General features: G+C 50.7%; 1 protein-coding gene across 1 annotated transcript in view; it reads right to left on the bottom strand.

Moving 5' to 3' along the window:
* The window catches only part of LOC105000773 (chromosome unknown open reading frame, human C9orf171), a 153,980-nt gene that overhangs the window by 62,598 nt on the left and 79,612 nt on the right, over window positions 1-11,770 (bottom strand). The gene's annotated exons all lie outside the window — the stretch shown is intronic.

Below are 11,770 nucleotides of genomic sequence, written 5' to 3' on the forward strand. Positions count from 1 at the left end.
GCGTCTCGGGTCAACTCCTCCTTGACCCCACAGAAGGGGTTTGTGGGGATGAAACTGCTCTGTGATCAACCACATCGATTTCCCCATTGTACAGGTAGGGAAGCTGAGAACCAGAGCGGCAGGACCATGATCCTCGGCTCCTAAAGGGCAGGGCCGGGTGTGACGTGCAGATGTGTTTGGCCTTGGGGTGAAACTCTTTAAAAAAAATTATATATATATTTATTTATTTTTGACTATGCTGGGTCTTCACGGTTGCATGGGCTTTTCTCTAGTTGCAGAGACCAGGCTTCTCACTGTCGGGACTTCTGTTGGGGAGCACGGGCTCTAGGGCACATGGTCTCAGGAGTTGTGATCCACAGGCTTAGGTGATCCACAGGCTTAGGTGCTCCAAAGCATGTGGGATGTTCCCAGACCAGGGATCGAACCCATGTCTCCTGCATTGGCAGGCACATTCTTCACCACGGAATCACCAGGTAATCCTGGTGTAAAGATCCCTCTTAAGCACAATGCTTGTGCTGCCTCTCTGTAGACAAGCAGCTAGCTCCCTGGGCGCAGGGGTCCTACGGTGCTTAGAACGTTGCTGCTCTTCGTCAGTGGGCACCTGCCGAGGTCTGGGTTCTCCATCCGCTTCTCTTACTTAGTCCTCACGGCTGCCCTGTGAGGCAGCCCATTGCTGTCCCCATTTCTCAGATGGGGAAGCTGAGGCACAGAGAGGTCAGACAGGCGGCACGAAGCCACCCGGGAAGAAGCGGCAGAGCTGGGGTTGGAACCCAGGCTGTGTTCTCTGGCCCACATTCAGATCCTCCTGCTAAAGAGATACCAGCCAGGGGTGCGTGGCTCCTGGTGCCATCAGGCCTGGAGGCCGAGGACTTTATGAGCTGGGTGGGTGCAGCTGCTTCTCCCACCCCACGGGCCCCAGGCTCCCAGTTGCAGGGTGTTAAACCCCCAGGACTTCACTGCTCCAGCCTCACCAAAGACTGTCCGGTGGCTCCGTCCTCACCCTTTCTCCAGTCCCATCAGTCTCTGTCCCCAAAGATTGGGCTCCCAGAGACCTGGGTGCACAAAAGTGGATGATCCAGGACCACCCACAACGGCTCATCACCGCCTTTGGAATAAACCACTCCCTTAGCCTGGCAGTCTGGGCCCTGCACTTTCCAACCCTGCCCACCTCTGCAAGTTTGCCCCCAACTCCCCAACGTGACCCTCAGACTTGGGCACATCAGACCACTCCCCACCCTGAAGGGTCTGCAGGCATCCCAGTCGCTTTTGCTCCTGCCTGCCTTCCCTTTTCTGGTTCTTATTCTTCAAACTTACTGGACCCCTCCGGCTCACAGTGGCTTCTCCCTCCTCTGGCTCCAGTAACTCTTCCTATATGTTCTGTTCATTTGGATAAGCTTAGAATTTAAGTGACCTCAGTTTCTAGGCATGCACATGCAGGCCAGCCTGCCTGGATTATAAATTCCTATGCATCTAGAACCATGACTTCTGTCAGTTTCTTTTTCCTGGTAGCAAGTAACCAATGCTCACTAAATGCCTGAGATTAAAAGCTGCCTCCACCAGGAAGCCCTCCTGGGTTGCCCTCAGTGCAGACAAACTTCCTTGTCTATGGCCCCATCGGGCCCTAAGCTCACATTTAGGGTGGTCCAGTGGTTAAAGACTCTGCGCTTCCAGTGCAGAGGGCATAGGTTCAATTCCTGGTCAGGGAACTAAGGTCCAACATGCAGCATGGTCAAAAAATTAAAAAACCATAAAACAAAAACAAGAAACAGAATTACACACTAGAAACAGTAGAACTGCTTCAGCGGGGACAGGCTATGACAGTGTGGCGCTTGGTGAAGAAGTCAGTCACAGAGGACCACATATTGTATGATTTTATTTCATGAAATGTCCCGAATAGGCAAATCCATAGAAACAGAAAGTGGATTAGTGGTTGCCTACGGCTGAGATGGCAAAGGGAGTAGAATGATTTAGGAGTGACGGTTAAGAGGTATGAGACTTCTTTCGGGGTAATGAAAATGTCCTGAAATTAACTGTGGCACTGGTTGCCCAATCCTGTGTATATGCTGAAAGCCATTGGATCGTATACTTTAAACGGGTGAATTGTATAGTATGTGAATTATAGCTCAATAAAGCCATTAAAGGTTACAAAGTAGTGTAATTGGGTTATTAATTGTGTGGTGATCAGTTTAATGTCTGTCTCCGTTGGTAGACTGTCTGCTGTCCTTCTTTCTTTCTTCTTTCCTTCCCTCTCTCTCTGTCCCTCCCTCCCTTCTTTCCTTTCTTTCAAGGTTGATTATTTTAAAAATAGACTTTATTTTTAGAGCAGTCTTGGGCTTACAGCGAAATTGAGCAGAGATTCTCAACACACCCCATAGAGAGTATTTATTTCCACCCCTGATTTTCAAACCGATCAGCAGAGAAGAGATACCGGTAGAGAGGGGTTGATCGAGTGAATGAATGAATGAGCTGCCTCTTTGGAGACACGATCAGTTCTTTGCTACCCACCGCCTCACCATTTTCCTCCCTCTTCCTTCTCATCTCGGATCCCAGGCCTCGACCTTCCTTGAGAACTAGGAGTTCTGAGTTTCAGGCAGGGGCCTCAGCTGGGTGGTTTGTTTTGATTTCCTTCTACATGATTCACTCAGAGCCGCAGACAAAGCCCTGGCTCCTCATTTGTTTATGAAAATGATGTGCCCTCTCCAGTGCCGGCGAGGGAAGTTAATTAAAACGTGACTTCTCCGGGAGAGGCCCCGCCTCCCTCCCGCAGGTGCAGGTGGGCCGACTTCCAGCTGGCAGAGGATCGACAGACAGACTCCATGGCTGCCACTGGGCAGGGGGCGGTGGAGAAGGAGGTGGGGGGAAAAGCGAGTGCCACCATCTCCACGCTTTTTCGTGACGGTTGCCCAGGAATCAACAGCGGCCAAAAACACTGAAGCCTTGGGCTGCAAAAATCATCCCAATGGGAAAGTCACTCATTCGTTCCCTGCACAAATATTTATTTTGCATTTCCTCTGCACCAGGCCCTGTGCCAGGAGTTGCAAGGTGAACAAACGGCCCCCTGCCCTTACGAAATTCATTATCTTGCTACAAGGACAAACGGAACAAGTAATGACAACCAAGGGCATCAGATGGTTCGACAGGGGAGCACAGACTGCCTCTAGCTCTGAGAATGTTTGAGTCCACAGAGTGAGAGAAGGTATTTGCAATACATACATCTGACAAAGAGCTGTTATCCATCATATATAAAGAGCTGCTACAGATCAATGAGAAAAAGGCAGGCGATCCTATATAAAGACAAGAAAAGACTTGAATAGGCCCTTTATTAAGAGGATGTCAAGGTGGCCAGGACCCCTAAGTCAAGGTGCTCAACCTCTGAAGATTGCAAAATAAAAATTCAGTGCTATTGGTAAAGATGTGAAGTAACCAGAACATTCAGGTGCTTGGTAGGAATGTAGATTGGTACAAGCACCACAGAAAACTGTTCAGCAATACCTATTAAAGCTAAACATATATCCACCAATGACCCAACAATTCCCTCCTGGACACCCAGTGGGGATGTGTGCCCATGTCCACCCAAGCAGATGTCTGAGAATGCTCACAGTAGCTTGATTTGTCATAGCCAACCACCAAAATGGCCATCCCAGGTGGATAAAAAAGTGGTGACAGATTCATTCCATAGAATACGCCACAGCAGTGGTGCTTAACTGGGGGCAGTTTTGCCCTCCCAGAGGACATTTGCCCATGTCTGGAGACATTTGTGGTTGTCACAGCCAAGGAGTCGGCACTGCCCTCTGTCCAGTGGGTAAAGGCCAGAGGTGTTGGCCAACATCCCAAGATCCACAAGACAGCCCCCATCCCCTTAACAGAGAGTCATCTGGCCCCCACGCCAGTCGGCTGAGGAGCTGCCCACTGCAACAGGGATGAAAGATCAGCTCTACAAGCCATGCGTGGTTCTCACTCAGGAGCCAGACACACAAGTTACACACTGCTTCACGTGGATGAAGTCCAAACACAGCACTACTAACGTCTGGCTTTAGAAGTCAGGAGGGTGGGTACCTTTGGGGCAGGGACACTGGCTATAAGCAGCACAAGGAGGCTTTGGGGGTGTTGGTCCTGCCTGCCCACCTGGTGTGGGTGCCCTACGAGGTCCTGTCCGCTTCCCTCCTGCAAAACCCGTTTGTCTGTGATAGTGGCCACGTGGTGCAAGAGCAGTGGGCTCCTGATATTACCTTCATGCTTGATATCCTACCCTTGGCAATTTAATCCTTTAGGTTCATGCTGTGTGTCTCAGAGTCCTTGCATTCACATATAAACACCCTAGATGTTGTGCAGTTGCTCAGTCATGTCCAACTCTTTGTGATTCCATGGACTGCAGCACCCCAGGCTTCCCTATCCTTCACTATCTCCAGGAGTTTGCTCAAACTCATGTCCATCGAGTTGGTGATGCCATCCAACCATCTCATTGTTTGTCTCCCCCTTCTCCTCCTGGCCTCAATCTTTCCCGGCATCAGAGTCTTTTCCTCTAGGGAAATACCACAGAGGAGCAGCGTATTCACCCATTACCAGCTCAGCTGCCCAATGACACGGGCTAACTGGGCCCACCCTGGTGCTACCACCGCCAACCACGGCAACATCGTAGTCATGGTGACTGTGGGCCGGGCTCCATGGAGGCGCTTACCCTTTGTACCCCTAACAGTTAAGGCAGCCCTGCAAACTACACAGCTTTTCGGGTGGGAAAGGGAGGCCTGGACAGCTGGACTTGTTTGCCCAAAGCTTTACCGCTAATGAGAGGCCACGGCTGGATCTGAACCCACATTGGACTCCATGTCTTTGCTGCCCCTTGGCATGTAGCATCAATTGCCCGGGATTCTCCATTGTCTTTCCCTGTGCGCAAAGTCAGCTCCGCAGACTGGATTTTGCTCATGTTTGCATGACGCCCTCTGCACACACAGAGGACATGAGTAGCCATCTGTCTAGGAGAGCCCTGGGCACAGGCACCGTTTGCTGTATAGACTGGGGGTGATGGGAAAAGCTATCATTTCAGTGACCTGGACACGGGACAGCTAAGTCATGCCTGGGTCAGAGCTGGACAGGAAAGAAGATCCAGCTCTTGGGTTGGCATTTTTGGGGAGAGCCGCTCTAAAAACGATCCCAGTGGGGCAGCCAGGGAGAACAGGAGAGCTGCCGGTCCTTTGAGGGGCTCCCCAGAAGCAGTAAAAGGACCAGCCAGAGGTGGGTTGGCCTGGCACCGACTCTGGGCCTCCCTCCCCAGTTTGTCCAGAGGGGCTTTCTAGAAGCCTACAGAGAAAAGCTGCCTGACAGAAGGGTCTGCAGTTCCCTGGGCAACTCAGGGGACTGGTTAAGGGCTGACCAACAGGTGCCCAGAGGAGCTCCTGACTCTGAACTTCTGGATGTAGGCAGACAGGCTGTGAAACTACTGAGTCGTGGTCACAAATCAGCTCTGACTGGACACTTGGGTAAACCAGGCGGTCTGCGCGTTCAGCCCAGGAGAGGATGAGAGAGAGAGCTCAGCTGGGATGGTCAAAGGTTCTGGGGCAAATGCACAGATATTGGGCCATGTGAAGGAGGAGAGCACCTGCCCACACAGGGGTCCCCAGAGACCACCTTGTTCTCTTTATAACAGAAGTAAAGGAAACAACAAATAAGAGCGAATATTTCCTGAGCATCTGCTGCATGCAAGGCTCAAGTTATACCCTGTGACCTTGCTCATCAAGCCCTATTAGTGAGCACTTCCTGTGTCCTGAGAGCTTGCTGTACTTCTCCCTGGACTCTCCCAACCCCACCGGGAGGTTGTTCTCCCATTTGACGGGTGGGAAAACTGGAACTTAAAGAGCTTCCTACTTGCCCAAAGGCACCCAGGTGGAAGTGTGTGCCAAGTCGCTTCAGTCGTGTCCAACCCTGTGCGACCCCATGGACTGTGGCCCGCCAGGCTCCTCTGTCCATGGGATTCTCCAGGCAAGAATACTGGAGTGGGTTGCCATGCCCTCCTCCAGGGGGTCTTCCTGACCCAGGGATCTTACGTCCACCTGCATTGGCAGGTGGGTTCTTTACCACTAGTGCCATCTGGGAAGCCCAGTAAAGGGAAGAGCTGCAGTTAACCTCCGCCCCCTGATGTCATACTTCTGCGCTCACCCTCAGCAGCCCCTCACAACCATTCTAAAGGGAGGTCACATTGTCCCCACTGGACAGATGGGGAAATCGAGGCTCAGAAAGGGATGGAATGGCAGACTCCTTTCATTTCCCACCGCCCTCCCCCCACTGCCCCGCAACGCTAAGCCCTCCTTGTATTTCTCGTTCTTATGGCTGACTTCGAAGACATTTCAAGCACGACACTCAAGGTCTTTTCAGAGGCGCACCTTCACTTTGCACAACGGGGAACTGTGAAATACTGGCAGCTACTCGGGTCTGGGCTCCTAGAGGGAATCCTTGTCCTCGTGGTGGTTAGACTCAAGAGGCGAATGTGGGAGATAAATCCCCACCCTGGGTCTGGCCGCCCTGCCCTTCTCAGCCGTTTCAAACTGCGCCTTTCTCGGAGTTTGCTCTGTCGCAGAGTGGTTTGGCTGGAATACAGCTCTGGGTGACAGCTGTCCCCATCAGCAGACAGCTTCATTAAACCTCATTAAGATGTCATCCCTCGCTGCCTTGCTTCTCGTCTCCCAGCTCTAATTAAAACCATCTCGCTCCCCGTCCCAGGGGGGGTCTTAGGATTCTCTGGTCTCCTTCTTGCACGGCCGCTCCTCTCTGCTCCCCAATATCGAGGACCAAGCCCTGGAAATCCACGCTGAGATCCAGGCCAGGCAGGCAGCCCCTGGCCCAGAAGCCCCCTCAGAGCAGCCTGTCGCCAGCCTCGGGACCTCTGGGGCTTTCCGGAGGTAAGTACAAGTGGCAGGTACTGCCGGCAGGCTGCCTCTGGAGTCACCGGAGACCCAGGAAGGAAGTACCAGGGGACAATTCAAAAAAAGTGACCCGGCCTTACAACTCAAGTGTGACGATTCTCCACCCCGTACGCTCTTAACAAATCCTTAACTTGCCCCCATTTCTCACCAAAGAGGTAAAAATGGGTGAAATTAACTGGCTTTGCTTCTTGGATGGTCTAAACTGGATCTTGCTCTGCACAAACGAGCTGGTGGTCATTTCCAAGATGGGTTTTTTGCCCGGGAGCTCAATGCCTGAGTTCCAGACCAGTCTTAGGTGTTCATCTGTGAGGACTGAGCCCCCAAGGGGAGTCATTCCCACCTCCTGGCAGCCACAGAAGGCTGTGACTCATTAACCCTCTAGTCCAGAGTCTCAGCTCAACGAACGCTTCTCCGACAGTTGAGAAGCCTCCTCTCGCTTTCCCGCATCCTATTAAAGCGTAGTTCTGCGAAATCCCACGGTTATTGCCTGGTAGTTATTAAATAAATATCTGTATACGGCTCTGCCCACACCCGCACACGCACACACATCCCATCTTGCTCGCGGAGGGGGAGTTCATTATTGTAAAACAACTTAAGATCCTCGAATGAAAAGCACAATATAAATGCAAATTGTGATCACGATTAGCATAGAGGATATTTATTTATTTCCATAATGAGAACCTCAGATAAACAATCATGTGAAATAAGGTGCATTATGCATCAAAGGACCCCGGCGTCGTCTCAGAAGCCGGGTTCTTTGAACCATGCGTATTGTGTGAGCAGCAGTCGAACATCGCATAACGATACTAAAAAGCCACACACCAGAAGACCACATCCATATATGATCAAAGGCATCGAAAATAACGTTAAGTGGAAAAAAAAATAAGCGGGATTCAAAAATTTACATATACTATTGTTACGAACACGCAGAAAAGAATTCATTGAAAAAAAAAATACTGGAAGTAACCATAAGAAGGTATGTGTGAGGGTATGTCCTTAGAGATGGGGCCTTTGCGCGGGGGGCCAAGGGTGGGGGCTGGGTATTGAGACTTTATTTTTATAATTAAAAAGGCAGAGTTAAAGCCAGTTTCCATTTTCTGTGTTCCCTCCCGCCCAGCATCAGAGTTACAGTTCTTCTCCCGGGTCATCACCACTCTGCTGCACTTGTGTACTGGGGGCTGAACTGGCTTCCCCAGGTCAGGGGAGGAAAGGAGGGAGAGGGGGGCCCCAAGCCCATAGGAAGATGTGGAAAGCCAACGTATTGATGTCACAGAGCTGAGCCCTTGCTCTGCCAGTTCCTGTGTGACCTTGGGCAAGTCACTTGACTTCTCTGGTCCCCATCGCTCACCTGTAAAACCTCCCTGACTGAGGACTGGAGCCCAATAAGCCAGTGGTCTCCATTACTGCTGTCACTGTTGGTGTTACTGGGTCAGCTCACAAGCTCAGGTCAAGGGGGGTGCGGCCCGGGCAGTGCAGACACCTATCCAGGCCCCACTGAACCTGCCCGGCCACCCCATGGGCCCCTGCCTGGTTCCCATGCCCCGGGGCCGCCTGTGTTTCGCTGCCTGCCGGGGTTCCTCCATCCTCCACTCCCCGGGGCAGCCCCGGCTCCCTTGGTGCTGCCAGAACCGTTGCTGCAGCTGATGTATGGCCCTTGGTGTGCGAGGCGGTCACAGTGATAGGGCCCCGGCGTGTCCTCCCCTCCCCCCTCGACAGCTTGAAACCAGGTCCTTCATTTGCATTTACATGATCTCGCTGTGCAGCTTATGAGATCGAGAGATTTATTTGCTACTTAGCTTGATGTTTGATTACACTCAGAGAAGGCAGCGAGCAGCAAAGTGCACGGATGCCTCGCTCTGAGCCCGCGGCCTCGGGGGGCCAGTAACTCAATAGCGGGTTTAGGTGGATGAGGGGGAAATGCTGTGCGTTTCGAAAAAGGCAAATATGAGAGGTTGGAAGGAACAAACACCATGATTTGGATTTTTTTTCTTTTAAAGCAATGAAAGTTGACTAGGTATCCTCTGAGATTATGAGCAGACCCAAGCCACATTCAGGAGGCAGCTCACTGTCCTGGGAGAACTTCCTCCTGGGCAGCATCAGAATCTCCCACAAGAGATGCTGCCTCTGCTGTTGGGAGGCGGTAGGGATGGTTCAGAGCAGGCTCTTGAACTGGAATGTCCGGGTCAACAAGGGCTCTGTCAGTTACACCTGCGTGGTCTTGACACAGTCTCTCAACTGGCCTGCACCCCAAGTTCCCTATCTGTAAAGTGGGGGAGACAACACCCCATTTTAGGTCTGCGCCTGAGACAGGCAGACGAGATGCTCTTGGCACCATGGTGGATGAGGAGCAGGTACCTGATAAATGAAGCTGTTATGGGCACGACTGGCCATTCTCTGAAGACACAGTGGATAAAGCTAAACGCCCTGGTGGAGAGAAATCACTGGGTGTAGGGCTTTGCTAAGTGTTACTCACCTGTTTTGTGATTTATCCGTCGTGTAGGGTTTAATCCCAGACTCCCAACAGTCCAGCTCTGGGAGCGCACAGCTGGGGCGAGCTCTAGGAAGGCAGACTCGTTTTCCTAATGGTCTGAGCTGGGCGTAATTAGGAGCAGAGATCTGCTGCTACCAGCGTATTGTTCATCACATCCCAGCTCCAGACAGAAATCATTTGGCACCTTACTGGGACTTTACAATTTGGTGCTTAAAAACACAAGTTTGGGGGCTCCCCTGGTGGTCCAGTGGTTAAGACTCTGTGCTCCCACTGCAGGAGGCACAGGTTGGATCCCTGGTTGGGGAACTAAGATGCCTTATGCTGCTGCTGCTACTGCTAAGTCACTTCAGTCGTGTCCGACTCTGTGCGACCCCATAGACGGCAACCCACCAGGCTCCGCCGTCCCTGGGATTCTCCAGGCAAGAACACTGGAGCGGGGTGCCATTTCCTTCTCCAACGCGTGAAAGTGAAAAGTGAAAGTGAAGTCGCTCAGTCATGTCCAACTCTTAGCGACCCCATGGACTGCAGCCTACCAGGCTCCTCCGTCCATGGGATTTTCCAGGCAAGAGTACTGGAGTGGGTTGCCATTGCCTTATGCTGCAGGGCATAGCAAAAAAACAAAAACAAAAACCCACATAACGACAAGAACAAAACAAAAAAATCCCCACAAGTTTGAGGCCAAATGCACAAGTTGGAATTCTGGATTCTCAACTCTGTGTGGCCTTGAACAAGTTGTTGAACTTCTGAGCCCCCACTTCCTTACTGATACAATAGTTACAATGGGAATACCCAGCTCGGGAGGGTTATTGGAACCTTTCATAATGCTAGAGGAGTTCTTAGCAGAGGGCCAAGAAAGTTCTCAGTAAGAAGCAGTCATACAGACTCCTCTGGTGGTTCAGCGGTTAAGAATCTGCTTAGCAATGCAGGGGAAACGGGTCTGATCCCTGGTCCAGGAAGACCTCACATGCTGCAGGGCATCTAAGCCCGCGTGCCACAACTACTGAGTTCTCTCTCTAGAGCCCATGGTCCACAACTAGAGAAGCCCCTGCTTGGAGAAGCCTGCACACCGCAACAAAGAGTGGCGCCCATTTGCTGCAACTAGAGGAAGCCTGGGTGAGGCCACGAAGACCCGGCCCAGCCAAAATAAATAATCTTTTAAAAAGGAAGAAGCAGTCATACTAGCTGGTAGACATCATTAGCCTACCCACTGGGTGGAATTATCAGTGACTTTGTCTCTATTTGAACAGAAAACTAGCTATAAAATTAATAAATCCCTTGATGGTGCCTCAAAAAATTAAACGTAGAATTGCCATGTGTTCCAGCAATTCTGCTCCTAGATATAAGCCCAAAGGATCTGACAACAGGTGTTCAAACTAATAAATGTACACACGTGTCTACAGTGGCATTATCCTCAGGAGCCGAGAGACGGAAACCACCCAAGTGTGCAGCACCAGGTGAATGGAAAAAGTGTGGTCTATCCACACATATATAGTAGAACGTTAGATAGCCGTGCAAAGGAACGGAGCGCTCACATATGCAAGAACCTTGAAAACACAGGTTGAGGGAGAGAAGTCAGATGACAAAGGCCGCATAACGTATGGTTTCATTTACAGGAAACATCCAGAATAGTTAAGTCCACAGAGACAGAAAGCAGGTAAGTGATTGCTGGGGAATGGCGGAGTGGAGAACAGTAGTGATCGATTCATGGCTGTGGGATTTCCTTCTGGGGTGATGCACACATCCTGGAATGAAACAGAAGGCATGAGTGTGCAGCATCGTAAAGGTGTTAAATGCCACTGAATCATACACCGAAGAAATCGGTAATAGCTAATTTTATTTAAATTTTGCCTCAATAAAAAGAAAAATTAATATGTCCATGTTGGGCTGGATGAAGCACAAGCCGGAATCAGGATTGCCGGGAGAAATATCAATAACCTCAGATATGCAGATGACACCACCCTTATGGCAGAAAGTGAAGAAGAGCTAAAGAGCCTCTTGATGAAAGTGAAAGAGGGGAGTGAAAAAGTTGGCTTAAAGCTCAACATTCAGGAAACAAAGATCATGGCATCCAGTCCCATCACTTCATGGCAAATAGATGGGGAAACAGTGGCTGACTTTATTTTTCTGGGCTCCAAAATCACTGCAGATGGTGACTGAAGCCATGAAATTAAAAGATGCTCGCTCCTTGGAAGGAAAGTTATGACCAATTTAGACAGCATATGAAAAAGCAGAGACATTACTTTGCCAACAAAGGTCTAGTCAAGGCTATGGTTTTTCCAGTGGTCATGTATGGATGTGAGAGTTGGACTGTGAAGAAAGCTGAGCACCGAAGAATTGATGCTTTTGAACTGTGGTTTTGGAG

The sequence above is a fragment of the Bison bison genome, unplaced genomic scaffold (assembly GCF_000754665.1).
Source record: "Bison bison bison isolate TAMUID 2011002044 unplaced genomic scaffold, Bison_UMD1.0 scf7180017864375, whole genome shotgun sequence".
Lineage (NCBI taxonomy): Eukaryota > Metazoa > Chordata > Mammalia > Artiodactyla > Bovidae > Bison > Bison bison.